The sequence below is a fragment of the Labrus mixtus genome, chromosome 5 (genome assembly GCF_963584025.1).
Source record: "Labrus mixtus chromosome 5, fLabMix1.1, whole genome shotgun sequence".
Lineage (NCBI taxonomy): Eukaryota > Metazoa > Chordata > Actinopteri > Labriformes > Labridae > Labrus > Labrus mixtus.
This window is the reverse complement of record NC_083616.1, coordinates 29,043,413-29,062,865: the sequence shown is the minus strand read 5'-3', so window position 1 is coordinate 29,062,865 and position 19,453 is coordinate 29,043,413. Positions and strand designations below refer to the sequence as shown.

General features: G+C 41.4%; 1 protein-coding gene across 1 annotated transcript in view; it reads right to left on the bottom strand.

Annotated features, from left to right (window-relative positions):
• The window catches only part of bmpr1ba (bone morphogenetic protein receptor, type IBa), an 84,713-nt gene that overhangs the window by 57,144 nt on the left and 8,116 nt on the right, over nt 1-19,453 (bottom strand). Inside the window, exon 2 of the mRNA XM_061038885.1 lies at nt 1,542-1,612. The gene's annotated coding sequence lies outside the window, so the exon portion shown is untranslated. The remainder of the gene's footprint in view (nt 1-1,541; nt 1,613-19,453) is intronic.

Sequence of the window (19,453 nt, the reverse complement as noted above, 5' to 3'; positions counted from 1 at the left end):
CCTCGTCCATGAAGACCCACAGGCTAACAGGCTAACAGGCTAAACCATATAAAACCATTTTAAACACATCAACAAACACACATACCGTCTTTGTTCTGAACCGTAAAACAATGTGTTTTATTCTTAAAATATAACCGGATGTTTTAATGTTGTTTTGGTGTCTGACTTCCTGTCCCGCTCGATCTTTTCTGTTGTAAATTACTGGCCGTGGTCCAGAATCGGGCAAAAATTAAGTATCTGCTACAGAGGGCTCCAGACTGCCGGAGCAGAGACGCAGCACAGCGGAGCCGGTGGAAGCACACACATTGAATAAAGTGAAAAACCTATCAGCTCCCTGAACATGCATCTAGTGGAATTACGCTTTAGAAACCATCCTAGTTGCTGTTTGTCCATGCAGCTGGCTATAAAACACACCTAGATACTTACAGATTCCCTCTTGGTGACTGAGGTTTAATCACTTGTGTTAGCACAGGCTGAGGTCACAGGATGCTGTCCTGGAGGAAACATTTATATTTTGCAAACGAGCAGTGATTTTTCTCTGTTCTCAAAGGATGAACACAAGTGAAAAGTACATTTACATTTGTGCAAACACGCCAATCCAAGACACCAGTTTCTGGTCATGGACAATGTGTTTGAGGGATAAAGTAGACAAGTGGAATACACAGTGATTTATGGAGGATACGGTGTCACTGTTTATGTGGCTCCTGGAAAGTTTGGATTTCAGAGAAACTCGCAACATGAGACTGACTCCCTTCGCTGCTGTCCTCCTGTTTCATGTGATGTACTCTCACAGCAATCTGCGAGCTATTTGGTTGACTTGGTCACGGGGTGTGTTCGCAGAGAAAGGAGTCAGTAAGGTATGGAAGCCCTAAGCTGACACGAGTGGAAACATTTTTATTTACGTTTTCCCAGAAGAACTCCTTCCTGTGATCACACTTGTCTTACTCTGATAACGAGTTGATTTCTGTTGATTTCTCAAGATCTCAACTTTTTTGTCTCGTCATTTCATCACAGTTAAGCGCCACAAATGTTTTAACATAGTCCAAACCAACTTAACCTTTTATCGCTAGTTACTTAACACCAATCATATGCCTTCAAATGTATCTGCATCATGGTGTTGGTGCGTGGACACTTCTATAGGCCGCAACTCAAGAACAGAAAAGTGGGAAGAAATAAAAACAATTTGCACACAGGGTTTTAATTACTGCTGGTGGCGCCGATGAGCCAGACCACCACATGTCATGCTGCTATCCCCACCAATGAGGTTAATTAAGCCTCTTTCTATGTTAGTACTTTTTTACAATTTTGGGAAAATTTGATAAATAAAATGAGATATCCAAAAAATATACATTGGCTTTACTTGGTATCACGGAAAAAAGTAGTAAATAAAATATATGGAGGCATGTCCGCTTAGGGCTTCCGTAGTAAGGTGGTACCTCTTGAGTTTGTTGGACTACTGATCCAAACATCTGTTATTTCATCCATCAGTATTGATTGAACTGACTGGAGTGTTTTGATTGAATGACCGTCTTTGTTCTTACCTGTAAATCAGGATTGATGCCAGCAGAGTTTCACTCTCACAGATGGTGCTGACAACGCAGATCTGCAGTCCCTACACACACACACACACAGACACACACACACACACACACACACACACACACACACACACACACACACACACACACATAAAACATAAAGAAAACACAGTAAGAGATTCTGAAAAGGCCCTGGAGTACAGTTAATGTAAAAAGTTTGAGATTGTTAACTCACACAAACACAGAGCAATTCTCCCCGAGTGCAGGCTGTGAACTAGAGCCCGACCGATTAATCGACCAGCCGATAATATCGGCCGATGTTAGCATATCCAGTGACTATCGGTATCGGCTTATTTTATCACAGATATGCGCCGATATTTCTAAATGTATTCACCAGTCTAAAAGCATTTATTAGAGTTTCACTGTATTACAGTGTCAAGCTGTGACGCATGTACATGCACAGTTACTTTCCAGTTGAGTGACCATCTCATCTTCATTATATATCGTTTTGCATAAGTGTTTGATAACTGCGTATTTGCGGATTTGAGGGATCAACGCATTTAATGTGTTTATTTATATATATCTATCTCCACAGATTGAACGTAGATCTAAGAAAGATATCGGCCGATATATCGGTATCTGATTTTTTTCCACCCAAACATCGATATCTGTATCGGCCCCAAAAATATATCAGTCGTATCCTACTGTGAACACCTGTGATGTTTCAAAGTTACATCAAGGGCAGCTATCTTTGAATCAAACAGCATCAAATGAACGTGTTAAAACAAATTCATATAAAATCCTACAGCTATAGTATAACTCACAGCCGGTACACCGAGAGGCTTTCAGGGACCTCGTGTGTTTGTTTTCTCATTTAATTTGATGTATGGAGTTGAGTGAAGCATAAATAAAGTCATAACAAGAAGCATATACATCGACTCTAAATCATTGTGTTTTGTGCCCTACAGAAAAAAACGGGGACATTTTACTAGAAGATGTGATTGGAGGGTCAGGTTGTTCAGATTCCCACCTGTAGAGCTGGAAAATTAAAGTCACATAAAAAAATTCTTTATAAAAACACGACTGGGCTCTGGGCGGGTCCACTTCTTCATCTCTAAGAAAACACAGCCTCCAAAACACTGTAACTCACACTGGATTCATTTCACACGGCGTTTCTTTTTATTGCCACCCAATAAAACACTCCGGCCTCGTGTGTGTACGTGTGTGATTGTGTGCAGTTATGTGTGTGTGTCTGCGTTTTGGTGTGTCCGTCTGTGGCCCTTTTTTTTTTTTGCATGTGTTATCCCCCATAGTCCGAAAACCAGCGTTGGACAAAGGGGTCGATTCACATTAGGTGTTAAAAAGGCCAGATTGTCCATAAATCAAAGCTCTACAAACTTTAATACATCCCACAAACCACAACGAGTGGAAAAATAAATTAAAATTACCGCTTTTTACTCTAAATAAAGGTGCCATTCAGTTGCTGACAAAGAGAATGACATGCCTTTTGGTAACAGCCGAGGGTCAGAAAATTCCAGAATAACACTTCTTTTAGCCCACACCGCTCCAGGAAACTTAAACTCTCCATGCTTTAATAGCTGTGACAGAGCACAGCCTTTAAAAAAATGAAATGTGTGTGTCTTTAAAACGTCAGGCAGATTCAGAAAAATCAAACACGCTAGAGTTTGTTTGCATAAAGCTGATGAAAGATTATGAATAAAAAACAAGAATTACAGCTGGGGAGAGAGTGAGTAGGGAATGACATGTGGGAAAGTAGTCACAGGTCGGACTTGAACCCGGGCCGCCCACTTCTAGGGCAACATTGTCTGTACATGAAGGGGAACGAGCTAACCGCTAGGCTAACACCCCAGGAGAACAAAACTTAAAAAATGCTTGTTCATGGAATACAGATCCGATACATAAATTCTCATGTATTTAAGTTAGCCAGGTAATCTAAATGCTGATTGGCTTTCTCGAAAAAGCGTAAAGCACATTTTTTTGGTTCTAGTTGAATATTTTATCTATGATGGATTGTTAGCTTAACTTTTCTGCAGATATCTGTTAGCATAGATAAATAAACCATCTTCATAATGTCTTCGACCGATGATGGCACGTCATTAGCGCAGATTATGTTCTGCTTGCTTTGGCTCTCCATACAGACTGATCCACTGCAAACACCAAAGCCTGCTGAGCTGTGATTGGTCAATACAGCTTGGACTACAAACTGAAGACAGAACACTTCCCATGCTGAGAATCCAGAACTAGACTACAAAGTCTAAGTTTTTTTTAATTTTGTGAACAGAGATTAGGAAAAGCCCGACAGACGACACAAGCAAGACGTCAGTCAAGTTTAGAAGTTCACATATCATCTATATCTTTGTTTATGCTTCAATGTTCTCAAACTAAATAATCAGCATCTCTTTGACCTGACCTGAACGCTGTAGGGACAAAATAACCCATTTAATGATAAGTATGAGTTCTCTTTCATAAAGAAGCTCGAGGAGATGAAAAAACCCAGAGGCTATGTGTGCATCAAACCCTGGGGTACCTACCTGAGCTCACAACCAGTTATTTCACCAACTGAGCTAAACAACCTCGGTCCACCTCATGTCTGATCTGAGGTATGCGGGAAGCTGAAAATGCCACTGCAGGTGTCGGTTTACTCCCCCAGCCTTCAGGTATCAAAAGCAGGCGTGTCGTGGCGAGAGCCAGGCGGCGTGCCAGACAGTCAGTTGTGTTCAAAAAGGATCAGTGAGGCGGATTACCGCCTAAATCCCTTTTTTTCACTGAGTTCCTACAAACTGTCATTTCTCTCTTCGCTTCACAAAAGCCAATGAAAACAATAACAGGTAGGGTGATTTGAGTGAAGTATAGCCTGCAGTGGAAACACACGTAGACGTAGAGAAAACCTTTTCCCCCGGTAGGAATCTGTCAAATTGATTTTCACTTCAAGCTTTGCAGGTGTTTTGTTCTGATGTTCCTGAGTGAAACTTTAGATTCATTTGAGATTTTTTTGTTTATAGATGAGAAAATGTTTTTTTTTTTTTTTTTTTTGCATGATTGCAAGAATAACATTTTATTTTGTTTTGTTGCACAATTAAAATTTTGATGTTGCACATTGAAATCTTAAAATCACAGTCCCCGCCATTTAGCACCATGCCGACCCTGCATAAGTCGGGGCAGCCTGCGGGGCGCCCCAGCTTGATAGACTTAAATGCTTTATATGCAATTTTTTGATCCAGCAGGTGTCGCCCTTGAGCACCAGCATGAAACCAAAACAACTCGCGCTGCATTGTTGTGTTAGCATGCTAATGCTAGTGATCTTTATTATACTCGTATCTTCACACTGCATGTACATTTACCTGAAATGAGCGTGATCTAGAAACACAGTTAAGCAGTGAGTACAGTATGTTATTCTTCTTTTCTCTAGTCCCTCAATTAAACAACTTTTATACACGAGGGGAGGAGTCAGCCGGCCGTCCCGACGATGTAAACAAACTGAAGATAGGACTCTGAAAACTCTGAAAACATCACAGACAGTGGGACTCGGGTGTTACACCCATTGTAGACAGTCATGACTCACAGAGTTATTTTCAGAGGAGATACTTGATTTATATTACATTTAAGTGTAATATAAAGCCTTTAACACGCTTGCAAAAAACATCATGTTACCTTTGCCAGTCTAAGTCAGTACACATGTAACGGCTCTATTCTGATCACGGACCGTCCCATAAGCCGACATACCTCCCACCCTTCACCATCTGCACACCGCTGTCCACTACAACAGTGCTGCCATAGAGGTTCGACTTAATCCTAGAAAACCATTAAAAGAAAACACATGATCAAATTCATGTGAGTCCGTAAATAGCCAAATGTCCGAACAGAAGATTGATTCATGCTAACGGGTAATGTGGCAATCACTCAGCGAGTCTTGCCTTTTAGCCGACACACTCACTCAGTATACAGCTCTGAGGCACTTCTGTTCACACACACACTAACAACACATGCACAGGGACACACACATGCACCCCACCCACATGGTCAAAAGTGCTCAGCCGCGATCATTTTTTAAAACATGTACGTTTACCTGGCAGAGTGCCTGATGCCCAGTGCTCAGACCCTCCAATGAGAAACACACACACACACTGATTAAGACGAGAAACTCAAAAACTAAAACACAGACTGAGTGTAACACACCATGTGAGACAGGTTACTTTTTAATCGGTGATGTGCTGCCAGCTTGTTTTTGTCTATTTCCTCCTTTCATTCTGTGTTTTAAACTCCTTTCTTTGCCTCGGTTGCATACACAATACATGCAGCCTATATTTCACAGCCAGCAGCAGCTCTGATTATATTTACATCGACCTGGCTGGATTAAATTACAATGAAAGCCATCCTACTCATTTACAGGCCATAGGCTCTCCCATCACAAGCTGCTGTTAGGCTGCTTTGTTCAAATGCTTTATAGGGATGGACATTATCATGGTACAGAGAGAGAGAATCATCAATCATATAGGACAGTGAATTTAAAGTCTTTATATGCGATTTTTCACACTTAAATATAATAGAAATCAAGTATATCCTCTGAAAATAACTCTGAGTCATGACTGTCTACAATGGGTGTAACACCTGAGTCCCACTGTCTGTGATGCTTTCAGAGTTTTCAGAGTCCTAGACTCGCTGAGTGATTGCCACATTACCTGTTAGCATGAATCAATCTTCTGTTCGGACATTTGGCTATTTACGGACTCACATGAATTTGATCATGTGTTTTCTTTTAATGGTTTTCTAGGATTAAGTCGAACCTCTATGGCAGCACTGTTGTAGTGGACAGCGGTGTGCAGATGGTGAAGGGTGGGAGGTATGTTGGCTCATGGGACGGTCCGTGATCAGAATAGAGCCGTTACATGTGTACTGACTTAGACTGGCAAAGGTAACATGATGTTTTTTGCAAGTGTGTGTTAAAGGCTTTCTATTACACTTAAATATAATATAAATCAAGTATATCCTCTGAAAATAACTCTGTGAGTCATGACTGTCTACAATGGGTGTAACACCCGAGTCCCACTGTCTGTGATGTTTTCAGAGTCCTATCTTCACTTTGTTTACATCGCCGGGACGGCCGGCTGACTCCTCCCCTCGAGTATAAAAGTTGTTTAATTGAGGGACTAGAGAAAAGAAGAATAACATACTGTACTCACTGCTTAACTGTGTTTCTAGATCACGCTCATTTCAGGTAAATTTACATGCAGTGTGAAGATACGAGCATCATAAAGATCGCTAGCATTAGCATGCTAACACAACAATGCAGCGCGAGTTGTTTTGGTTTCATGCTGGTGCTCAAGGGCGACACCTGCTGGATCAAAAAAAATATAAAGCCTTTAATATGTAGCATGAAGCTCAATGATGGCTGTCAGCTTATTGGAAATGCTGTCTCTACCTTACTTTAGATCTAGAAACAGATAAGATGTGGCGTTGAAGCGAACCTTAAGCCTCCTCGCAAACAGCTACAACGCTCCCACCTGTCAATCAAACCACTCACACTAAGTATGCAAAACTCTAAAACTTATTATAATCAAATGGATGAGTTGTAAAAAAAAAAAAAAAAATGTAGCTCCCCTAAAGTTTTAAACAATAAAGAAATCAAAACAGTTTTTAGTACCAGGCTGTAAATATTTTGATTTCCTATGTAAAAGTTGACATTTTCATTTGGGCTCAAATGGAGATTCCTCTGTTTTTGGAGCCAGCCTCAAGTGGACGTTTGAGGAACTGCAGCTTTTAGCACTTCTGCGTTTTATTATTAATTATTATAAAATTATTTATTAATAATTATTACAAGTCAGTTAAAGACTTTCATTCATTGGGATGCCAGAAACACGTTTACTGAACAATACTTAGTTCATGAATAGACTTCAAATGTCCACCAGATTTCATGGTCATCAAATGTCTATGTTGTGTTTACTACTCGCCTGGGCTGCCACCTAGTGGACCATAATTATTGTTGATAAACTCATCAGAAACTCATCAGATTCCCTTTTAATATAATGTGATACAGCTAAAAGATTCAAGAAAATCTATTCCATCGACCGCTATAAGATGTGTTCTTCCTGCACAGATTCAATAACAACAGTAACAAAAGGTTTATTCTCTCTGACGGTACGAGGTGCTGAAGAAAAGACGTCAGAAATACAATTACAGAGAGGAGAGAGGAAGGCCGAGGCAGAGGACTGAACTGATACTTTAGGAAGCAGTTTGTAATATCCAGCTCACACTCAGACTTACGTGTCACATTAAGATTCTGTTGTTGTGCAGACATGCGCACACTTCAGTTTGGTTCAAAATTCAAAGAGTCATGCAAAGTGGAACCTGAGGATGTTCTTTACTGTGTTCCCTAATGAAAAACACACACGGGGTGTATTTTATGAGACAATGGCAGCACTAAACGCGGAGCTTTCATTCTCTGAGACAGACGCTTGCCAACTCCAATAAAATCCAGGCAACCGTACTTTGCATTAAGCCTGACCTCAGCTGAACTTTTTCCTTTTGCTCAAAGATTTTGTTTTGATTGAACATAAGATACCGAGTTTCCAGCACAGATGGTTGATGTTATCTCTCAGAAGAAAACTTTTTAACATTTGACTCCTGTTTCCCCCGTTCCATGTCCAAACCCCGAGCTCAGCAGTCGTTTTGGATACGGTGTCTGTTTGTAGCTTTTACTCCTCTATGAGATGTTGTCACTGAAAATATGTCGTGTTTATTCAGCTACCTGGTGACAGTCCGCAGACGGACTCGGCGAAAGTGCATCCTGTCAATCAGAGCGTGTGCAGACCACCCCTGCAGGCGACACCTGCCAGAGCTCGCATACTGTGTTTGCAGAGGTTTGACTGACGCTCTGACGTCGAGGGCCTTGGTGTGATGTGTTTCCCCTGAAAAACCCCGCCTCAGAGGTGTGAAGTACAGTACGGAGTCATGAACAGGTTAGAGCTGTGTGTGTGTGTGTATGATGGTCACTGCGGTGTGAACTTTAGGAGGTGTCTGAGATACAGAGCAGCATTCTGTAGGATATGACTCATTACTGGCCCTACAGACCCCCTCTGTGTGCAGCTTCTCTACCTGGAGACCAAAAACAAGGAACACATCTATTTAGCAGTCAGGTGACCCAATCTTTTCCGACGGTTCGCTCTGGAGCCTTTTCTTCACCTCAACACGGCCGGGCTGAAATGTGTTGTGTTTCAAATGGACTTGAGAAGTTTAACAGGTTAAATGTGACGTAAAGCACGTCAAAGACAACACTTTATGACCAGTCTTTTTTAGGATTAAATGCATGTCTTCTCTATTTAGGAATGCAAGGACACACTCGGCATTACAAACTATATCACATCAGATTAGATCTTTTATAACTGTTCTCATTTTTATCAAGGAATGAAATTTACAACCAATTTATGAATGAATATGAATCTATTATTTCAACTCTGACCATAAAAATTCAAAATATCTATTTTCATTTAAAAAAAAAAGAAATATCAGTAATACTTAGTATAATATATATATATAATATATATATAATATGTAGAATTTTTACACTAAAATTTATAAATTAATGAAAAATTGACTAAACCTATGTCATGTATTTTTTTGTTGAGTACTTCCATTACCTCAAATATTTCCAACAGTTATCAAAGCCAGAGAAATACGTGATTTTATAGTTGTAACGCCACGTCTTTCGTCGCTGTCAGCCACGACATGTTTATAGTTGCCGTGGAAACACCGGATGTTACCGTACTGTTGCTGTATGTCCTGCTGTGATAAATAACGTCATGTAAACTATACTTGCAGGAGGCTCCGGAGGCTCATCAGCAGCAGCCACCATGTTGGAAATCCTGTCTCAGTCTAACTTTCAGTCGACCTAACGACAGGCTAAGAGCTGGAGCTGTTTTAAGCCTCTTATTGAACCGTTACATCGCTCCCACTTTGTTTTTTATACCAGGCTGTAAACATGTTAATTTATGCTGTAAAAACTGTTTTTTTTGCCTGTTGTGTGTATGGGACTTCCAGGTTCTCCTGACGCCAGCCTCAAGTGGACACTCGATGAACTACACCTGCGTATTGTCTTTATTTTTCAAGACCGGAGGTTGCCGCTTGGTAAAAACATGCTCTGTGGATTAAAAGGTGTCCTGTTGCGTTAAATGAGCTGTGACGTAGCACCTCGAGAAGGTTGATGGATGGACTCGCATGTTTGGAAGATCAAAGATTGGCCGAAATCCGAAGCACATCGCCAATTATCAGAGGAGTCAGTAAATCTGATATCCTCCCTCCTTTTTGGCGTTTCTTTTCGTCTTTTATTACACACAAAAAACAACAAACAGAAACACCCAACACCACGGCGGTGTGGACCCTCAGTGAAATCACATGCTCCTCCTGAGTGAGCGGGGGAATTAGGCTCTCGTGTCTTAAATCAGTGAAGAAGTGAAATGTTTTTCAGCTGGAAATTCAACTGAGGTTCATTAAGTTCAAGATCGCTGAAAAGTTTTACATTTTAACAACCAACATGTTGTCAGAACTTAAATGAATCTGACCTATTAGGTGAAAAAGTCGATCATTACATTTGACCCTGAGCTTTACAATTAAAACATGTTAACATGCTTCTTCGGTTTTTAAACTAACACAGCTCTTTTTTCATACCGACCCACTCACTGCTCTCTCAGAACATTCAATATGCCAGGTCCTCCCTACCTGCCCCTCAGTCTGACTAAATCCCAAAGAATGTGCCAGAGGAGTGGAGAAAGGGACAAGGAAAATCAAGTTATCTGATACTCTGAAATCGGAATTACAAGAAATCACAACAACCAAACTGAGGGGAAAAAATTGTTGACCACTGCTGTTATGTTTTTTGCTGCTCCTGCACTGAGCAGCTGAACGGCAGCTATGTTTAGACGTCACTTATAACTTCATTAAGGCCAATAACTAAATAAGGCCTAACTGCAATAAATGAATTTACATGGTGCAGTGAAGGTATAACACTGTTCCTTTCTGTGCTTTGATTAGAATTCAAAATGTTCCAGGGCTCAGCAGCCTGCATGTTGCATGTGTTGGTCTTTAAAAAGTGGAATTTCTCTGTATGATGAGATACTTTGAAAGTGGGGATGTCAGGCCATTTTTAAAATTGTTATTGATTGCTGAATTCCAACAGATAATCGCAATGAATCACATTTGAATTGCATTTTTTTTTTAAATTCGATCATTGCACAATTTTGAAAAACACTTATGCTTTTATTTTGAATTTTTCTACTGCCTGAGCTGAGGTTACTTTACTTCCTGTTTGTATTCAAACCCGCTTTTATTTTGAAATAGAGCAAAGAACTTCTGGTAGACCAAAGATTTTATCATTAACTTAACCACGAAAAAAAAAAGAACTTTGTTATGGATCGAAGAAGTAAATGAAAACAGCTCAAAGGAACAGTGAGATGTTTGATATCGCGAGGTGAATATTACTTTTGATTCTTCGTCTGAGTCGTCTGAGAATATTTTTGAAGTGAAAAGAGAAATTCAAAGGTGCAGCGGTGTCATTCTTTTCCACCACTGTGACTACAGGGAGACACTACAGAGGCTTATCTACGGTGTGCCTAAAGTGACAAAATAGCATTTGATTAATGCAATAAGAAAATGCGTTAATTTCATCGCGATTACCGGGTTGAATGTCAAAGAAAAACATGCAAAACTGATTTGTAATTTCACATGAACATGTTTGCTAAGCCTTTTTTATTTTCGTTTTAAAAGTCTGCATTTTAGTTTAGGAATATGCTTTTATTCATCAGACCTGTGCCCACATGTCACTCATAGTATTGAATTATTTATTTTTGAAATCTCCATTTTAACCGTGCCACTTATTGCGTAATGTAACATATGGATTGTGAGCTGCCCTGTGATTTCCACCCCAAGAGGCAAAGGCAGCCAAATGGTTTCAGTCTGTGTTTTCCCACCATCATTATGTTAATAACTTGTATACAGTTAAACGAGTTTTGGAGGAGTACTTGGTGTTGGCCTGTGACCAATCTAGGTATCAGAATTGGTGTGGGGAAGGGGAAAAAAATGGAAAGGAACATCTCTGGGACGGAGAAAGCTTGTTTTTAGATGGAAGGTATGTCACAGTTACGCTTGGATCAATGTTTAAAAAAAGCAGACGGCAGACACATAAGCCTGGAAACAACACAGAAGAAGGGCAACAGTGAGGACAGAAACACGCAAAACTAATTCATTCAGGATGAGAACCAATCTGGACGGAGAGCCACTACACCTTGAGAACGCCTTGTGGCAACAACAACCGTCCTCAGCCTCCAGATTATCCTTAATTTCCTGCAGCTGAAGGCTCGGCCATGGCACGGCTCAAAACTAGTTTTCATTGCTTAATTACATATATTTGAAGGAAGGGTCAGGACGAGGTTTGGAATCTGGGATCACAGTCGCTTCTTTGCCGACGTAGATGAGACGAAGACAGAGCCCCCCGTTTCTTGAGTATGTTGAGATGTTCAAGCAATGGGAGAGTGTAGCACATATAAGAGTAAGAAACAGAAACTTTAATATACATTTTGGAAGAACACTAAAGGGTATGGAAGTGTCTTAAAAAGCCTCCACAGAGTGAACGTTTTAACACGGGCTATTTCAGTCAATCTGTTGAAGCGTTCATTGTTTTACCAGCTGCATGTTGAATATTCCATCGAGATTTTATTTGACATTCTTCACCCACCTCTGTTTGAGTTTACGTTCACCCAGCAGAGCCTCTCACGTTCGTGTGTGTGCCAGTCTGAGCGTATTAAACCCTAAAACTGAATATAAACTTTGGCCGAATGGATTGTTTTGACCTTTTTTTTCTTTTTTGAGTGTGTGCCCTAATTTCTACGCCATTTTCTTGCAGCTTTGGGAAATGACAAGATGTCAAACAACATGTGTAGGCCGAGTCAAATTCCTGGCACCAGAAGTTTTTTTTTTTTTTACAGTTTTAGAGCAATATAACATCTCTGGCAGAGGGAAATTATTCCCACTATGGTAGCCAAGTATGAGAAGAAGTGAGCGATCTACCAAACTGAAAGTTGAGTTCTTCTTTCTTACCAAAGGCCGAAGTTCAACATGAGTCACACTGTTTTAATACAGGTACACCAGTGGCTTACATGGGTGTTTTTATCTATTCCTTTGAGGACCAATGAGACTTTGATTTACTTTGAATTTCAAAGGACTTTGTATTAGTCGAATGGTGAGATGCTTTGGTTGATGCAGGGCAAACCATACAACTCACATCAGATGCAGGGCAGGTGTAAAACACACTCAGTTTGAAGAGTGGACAGTGCAACACCTCTCAAGACTGACAGCCCCCCCGGCTGACTGGCTGCAGTATTGGTCATAAACCCCGCCTCCTCCATGTTAACAGATGGGTCATGGGGCAAACTTTAAAATCAAAACACACAATAAAGGAGCAATAAGTCACTCTGAAACGTAGAGTTTGAAATTCATACTGCAGACCAAATTCAGAACATTGTAGAGAGCTGTCTCACCCCGCCCCCTCCTCCCTAGAGTCAAGGCGCACAACGGTCACCATGTTGCAGACATGAAGCTTCAGTGTTTATCCAGCTCTGCATGGGTCTGTAAACCTTTCTGTGTTCTAACCTCTCTCCATTTTTCAAAAGCATCTCCAATATTGATCCTAGTTTGAGCACTTTTCTGCTCGTGGAGCTTATTAGAAACATGCAGAGGCTTTTTAGGTCGGGTACAATCACTTCTATCTGAACCACTTCTCTTGCCCGCTTCCATCGCTGCAACACCTGTTGACCTGATAACTGCTCTCATATCTGGCAAACAAAGGGGTGACAACAGAGAAAAACTTTGTCTTTGCAAAAATGTGATGAACTGTTTTTTTTTCCCATATTGTGAAAAATTCAGCAAATTCCAGAAAAAGAATTAACATTTCTCGAGCCTCAACACAACATTAGCTTGTCACATAAAGTCTATTGGTTGACCACTATTTTTCCATCATTTGCTTCCTAGTTTCCATCTCACACGATCTCAGACAACAAAGGGTAGCCCTCGTTGGTTGGGTGGATTCCCCCCACCCCGCCTCCTCTCCTTCTTTTTCCCCTCCAGGCCGCCTCAGGCCTCGTAAATGACTCCAGACGTGAGGACTCTGCCCGCCATCTGACAATGATTAGGACATGGCCTCGCTGAACACAAGTAAAGCCTGCACACTCAATTGCTGCAACACACCTTTATATATAAACTAAACATGCCACCCACAAGTTTGGAGATCCACACAGCGAGCAGTGGAGCGACGAACCGTGTCAGACATCGTTTATTTCAGTGTTGGGAAACAAAGCAGACACTGGTGTCAAACTGCATATAGAGGGATGATCAAACTGGGCTCGAATAGCACATTTTGATTCATCAATTTGACATGAATGTTTAAAAAAGGATGCCACAAAACGACAAAGAAAAAATGCACAAGTTCAAACTGTATCTCTCACGTTGTAAATGCAATGCAATGCATATTTTTTTTTTCTTCCCAGTATCCTATCAGTTTTCCCGGTATAGAATTACCTGGTAAAAATCTGCTGTTTTTACCATGGCAACAAAAGTACATTTCCTAGCATAACACCTGCATACTGTCTAAATTGCACAAATACATTAGCAACACTTTAATGTTTAAGACACAGTGCTGGAGTTTGCCTACTGCAGTATTTGTATTTTTTTTTTTGTATTCTTTGATTTTAATGACCCACCACCACCGTCCTCCTTCATGCACGGGCTGCTCCGACCTCCACCTCAGCGGCAAGGAAGTGTGGACGACAGGAACACGAGGAACACAAAGGAGAAATGATCACTGATCTGTGATTGGTCTGTAGCTTCGGTGGTCGAAAATATGAGGAACTAGCGTTGTAGTTTCACCCCGCTAACCGCAACAGCTTCCGATGACGCAAAATGACGTTTTTTTTGCGTCACTGGAAGAGCTCCTTTTCAGAAATACAAAGATTTCCCATCTCAGGTGAAAATGAGGGCGGGATGCACGACCACTCAAAAATACTACCAGGTTTCTAATGATACAAAGATTAATGCAAATGGGTGAAGTATCCCTTTAAGTATCTCGAGATAACATTTGTTATGAATTGGCGCTATCCAAATAATGATTGATTGATTGATAAGCAACCTGTACAACACATAAATGTAACCTTTGCACCTTCATGAGGGACCTTAAGGTTTTGAGAAATGTCACTATTACTCGACCTTGGAATTTGAATGGACTACTGCTGTTTTCTCTTTGGATTTAAAAATATAACTGAAGTATTTCATTAAAGCTGCGGCACTTTTTCGATACTATTGATCATCAAAATAACAGAGCTTGTATTGTCTTAAAACACACATAAGGAAAAAAAAAGGGAAAGTATGGCCATTGTTGACGACCTCACTTCCTTCCAAGCTTTGCTTTTCTTTCTTTTTTTCTCCCTGACACACTCGTACACCGGGGTCTATTTCTCTTCCCCCCCCCCCCCCCCCCCCCCCACCCCCCACCCGGACATCTGATAGTGATTATGGCACAGCCTCAGAAACAGCTCACTTAACTCTCCACTATTAAGTGACTCGGTACCCACTGACATAATTTGTTCATCTGCACGTAGAATTAACTGACACACACACACACACACACACACACACACACACACACACACACACACACACACACACACACACACACACACACACACACACACACACACACACACACACACACGGGCCCCTTGAGATTTCAACAGGCTAATTGACAGTCGTACACACACACACACCTCAATCATGCAACCATGTGCACTCTCTTCCTCTTTCCACCCCAAATTTTTAGGCAGGGCCCTCATCCTGTCCACCCACAGACCCCCTCCCTCCCTCCCTCCATCTCCAGTCCCCTGGAACAGAACAGTCACGGCTGTGTGCACCGTTGATTAGCTAGAACCTGAACCCAGTGGCGACGGTGGAGAGCTCAGTGTTCCTTATTGTGTTTCCTGCAGAGAGAAAGGGAGTCGCTGACAACTCGGAGTTCCCCCCCGTCCTATTACCTTATCGTCTCCTCATGCAGCACCTGACATTAAGGACACTTTCTTTGTTGCGAACATGCCCTTTCTTTAACACAACTGTCACTAGGTTTTCAATGGAGGAGAGCGGAGGTGAACAGAGCTGAGAGGAAGAAAGAGAAGAAGTCGGGATTGAAACGGAGAGAGATGATTGGTGGATGTGTGTACGGCGGCCTGGCGTTGTAATTGCGGCATGTTATGTGGTGAACTATGTGTGTGTGTGTGTGTGAGTGTGTGTGCATGAAGTTATTTGTTATGGCTAATTCCTTAATCCCACAACATGTGCCTGAAACCTGCAACAGATGCCTCAGAGGAGAACTGGCACACACACGCAGCAGAAATCACATCGCACTGCTATCATTACTATTAATCCCCCGCTCAGAGAGCCCGCTGCTGCAGCCGCTCATGTCGGAACACGAGAGCTTTATAGGAACAAGGTTTAGAGGACAAACACAGAACTATTTGCCCTTGTCGAGGTGTAAGCTTTCAAAAAGATACCGCGGTATGTTTTACAGTGTTTCTGACAAATCCTTTTTTTTTTTTCGATTTGGCCTAATGGAAATCTTTAAATATCTAGACTCACAGAATCCCCCACAAGGAATTATCAAACTAACCTGCTGATGTCTGTCGACCTCCTGATCACCGTCTGCTCCTCTGTCTGCTGCTGATATAACTAAGCTAGCTGGCAGCTACGCACTGATTCATGATGGTTGCCAAAAACAGAAACCTTGTACGATCTATTAGCCCTGAGGAGTCGACTGTCTTCTTCTCCAACTGGAACTGAAATGCACACAATAAAACACAACACTGGCACCTCTGTAGAAGAAGTGTTTACCAAGATCTGGTGTTCAAATGATGACAGAGTCACCTATTGATTTGTGATAGGCCTGCACTGGAGACTTTTATCTGCGCTATAGATTGTGTTAAGAAAATAATGAACTTTTTTTTCTGCATGAACACAAACTTTGAATTGATTTAAGTGAAATTAAATCAAATATTTTTTTTTAAAAACATGGCTCTTAAAAAACCAGGCTCTAAACATGGTATTCTGTTTTTATTTTTTTCTATACGAATCGACTCGCTTTTGGATCCAGCTTCGTGTGGTCATTTGAGGAACTGCAGCCGTCGCTTTCTGCCATGTCTTGTTCCATCTGTTCTCAGAGTAGAAATGTATCAACTATATAAAAACATAATTCATTGCAGGCATGCAGAACCGCAGAGTAGTCATAGGTAACTTTTTTTTTTTCTTCCAACAGGAAGCCGAGTGGACATGGTTCGAGGGTTTCGACTTGTAAAAACATAGCTCCTGGCATATCATGTTGTATATAAAACTGGTAAGCATGTGGTGCCAGTTTGTGGGTACACACACACACACACACACACACACACACACACACACACACACACACACACACACACCTGTTTGTTGAACCCCAAGATGCTGGGAGCACATGAGGGAGAGTGTTTGAATGCCTCCGAGCTTAACAAATGTCTTATGAAAGATCAAATCTTTTCAAGAGGTGTGGGAGAAAATATAAATACGGTAATATATCGTCCTTTTAGAATCCCTGATGCCAATTAAGGAAGTTTAAAAACAAATATATATATATGGAAATGTGTTTCCATGTCTACTCCAGGTCTCCACGCGATCATGGCCCTTATGACATGAAGGAGGGTAACGTGAACAGGAGTTAGTTTGATAAATACAAAGCTGAAAGTTGGATAAAAAGAAGAAGACAGCAGGAAATCTCAGATAGTGAGTTACGCTAATAGAGCGTGTGATGCTTCCTCCACAAAGTCATAACTGTGCAGCAACGTGTCCGATCATCGTGTGTTTGTGACGCTTAACATGTGGCCGCCTGTTTGATGGTGTTTTGCTGAAAACCTACAGGGGCCCGTAAGGGACATCTGGTCTCTCTTGGAAATATGACTTTTTCTTTCTGAATTTGAGTTGGTCTTTGGATTCAGGTCATTAATTGTTCTGTTTTTTTTTCCTTTCTTTTCATATCACATAATAACATCTGCAGGCAGCAGCCATCCTCCCACAGTATCTGGCATGATGTGATCTTTTGATTTTACGACCCTCCTGTTTCCTCTGTGTACTAAAACTCTTCCTTTGTCTCTACAGAAACTATACCTGGGCTCATGAATAATGTCCTTTTCATGATCGTCTCACCAGCAGATGTCAGTGAGCGGCTCCTCTCCGGTTGCATCTGTCAATAAACTGATTCAATAATCATTACCTCGTTGCACAGGAAGCAACGCGAAGACTCCCAGAGGCCTGTTTCACTTTCTAATTGCTCTGTGAGATGGAAATGTATAAATCCAGCGGACGTGTAAGTGAAGAAACAGGCCCCCTCGAGATTCGATTTTGCATGCATCAGATTCACTATCTAAGGGCCCAAATTTGATTTGGATGCAATCAGATTTAATTACGCTGGAATAATGACTTTGGAAAACACATTGACGAGGCCATCATGAATTTATGCCTCGTGGGAAGGTGGTGTCTGCACGGGCAATGTGGACAAAATAACAGCCGAGCGGAGCATCGATGATGTGACACAGAACAGTTCATGTACGCAGCAGAGAGGGGCAGACAGGGAGACAGACAGAAGAATCACAACTAGTGGCTCCTGGCTTTGATTATACACATTACAGGCTCTGCCTTTGCCAAAGACACATCTGCACAAATCAAAGAAAGCCGTTCATCATTCCCCGACCTGAACGCACTCCTGTGGACAACATGTCAGGAAAAGATTATGAAGGAGAAAGAGAAGAGAGACACGAGACAAAGAACTAACTGCATACCTTAAACAATGTACTAATTACACTTTATTTCACCCCTGATTGTGTATCTTGTCTAGACTCTGCCTCTCCTATTCTGTCTGGAACGTCAGACATATGCAGCGAAATGCTGAACTGTGTTCTACAAGTCCATGTTTTAAAACAGGAAGTCAGGATTTAGACCCCTTCAACATTCCTGGAGAACTGGCATCACCAAAACTTTAAGTAATATTTGTCTCATTCTTCACATATTAAAAAAAATCCCCTGACAACTAAAGCGGGCTACACACTATAAGATAACCAGGACACATTTTGGCGCGATTTCCCCCATTCGGACTAAAGTCTTGATTTTTGGATGGTTCTGAAGATTATCTTGGCAGATATATTTATGTGGCAGGAGGTATAACCACAGGGATTTTAATTTGTCAAATCTTCTTGGAAGAACATCATGGCTGCATCAATTTCAAGACGTAAATATTAAACGTTCGATACTTACGATCTGCTGAGAAATTGTAAGGTAAGCATCCTGCATCTCATACGCATTAAAAAAAGACGCTGTAAACCCACTGTTCATGCGTCCCATGACAACACTTCATCCTTCCCGTATACAGAAAAATAAATTGTGGACAACAAACTTGTGTTAAAACTGTGTTTTGCCTCCTTCAGATTTCGTATTGCCCAAAGCTGAAAGGTGTTTTCTTTTTTTTAATCAGATTTATGTGGGGGCATTATGTGCCTTTATATTTATAGGACATGGGATAGAGTCGGATTCAGGGAGAGAGAGAGTGGGGAACGAAATGCAGGTCAGACCCGAACCCTGGCCACCCACCTGGAGGACTACAGCCTCCCTACATGCGGCAAGCGCACTAACCACTAAGCTACCGGCGCCCTATTGTCCTCACATCTTGGTTAACATGTTAGCATGTTTTTTAAAAGGCTTTGACATGCCAAAGCTTGCTCGCCGCAGTCCACAAGTGACGCAAACTATGGCGCCATTCGCTGCCACTCTAGTCAATGCGCCTGTTTCCA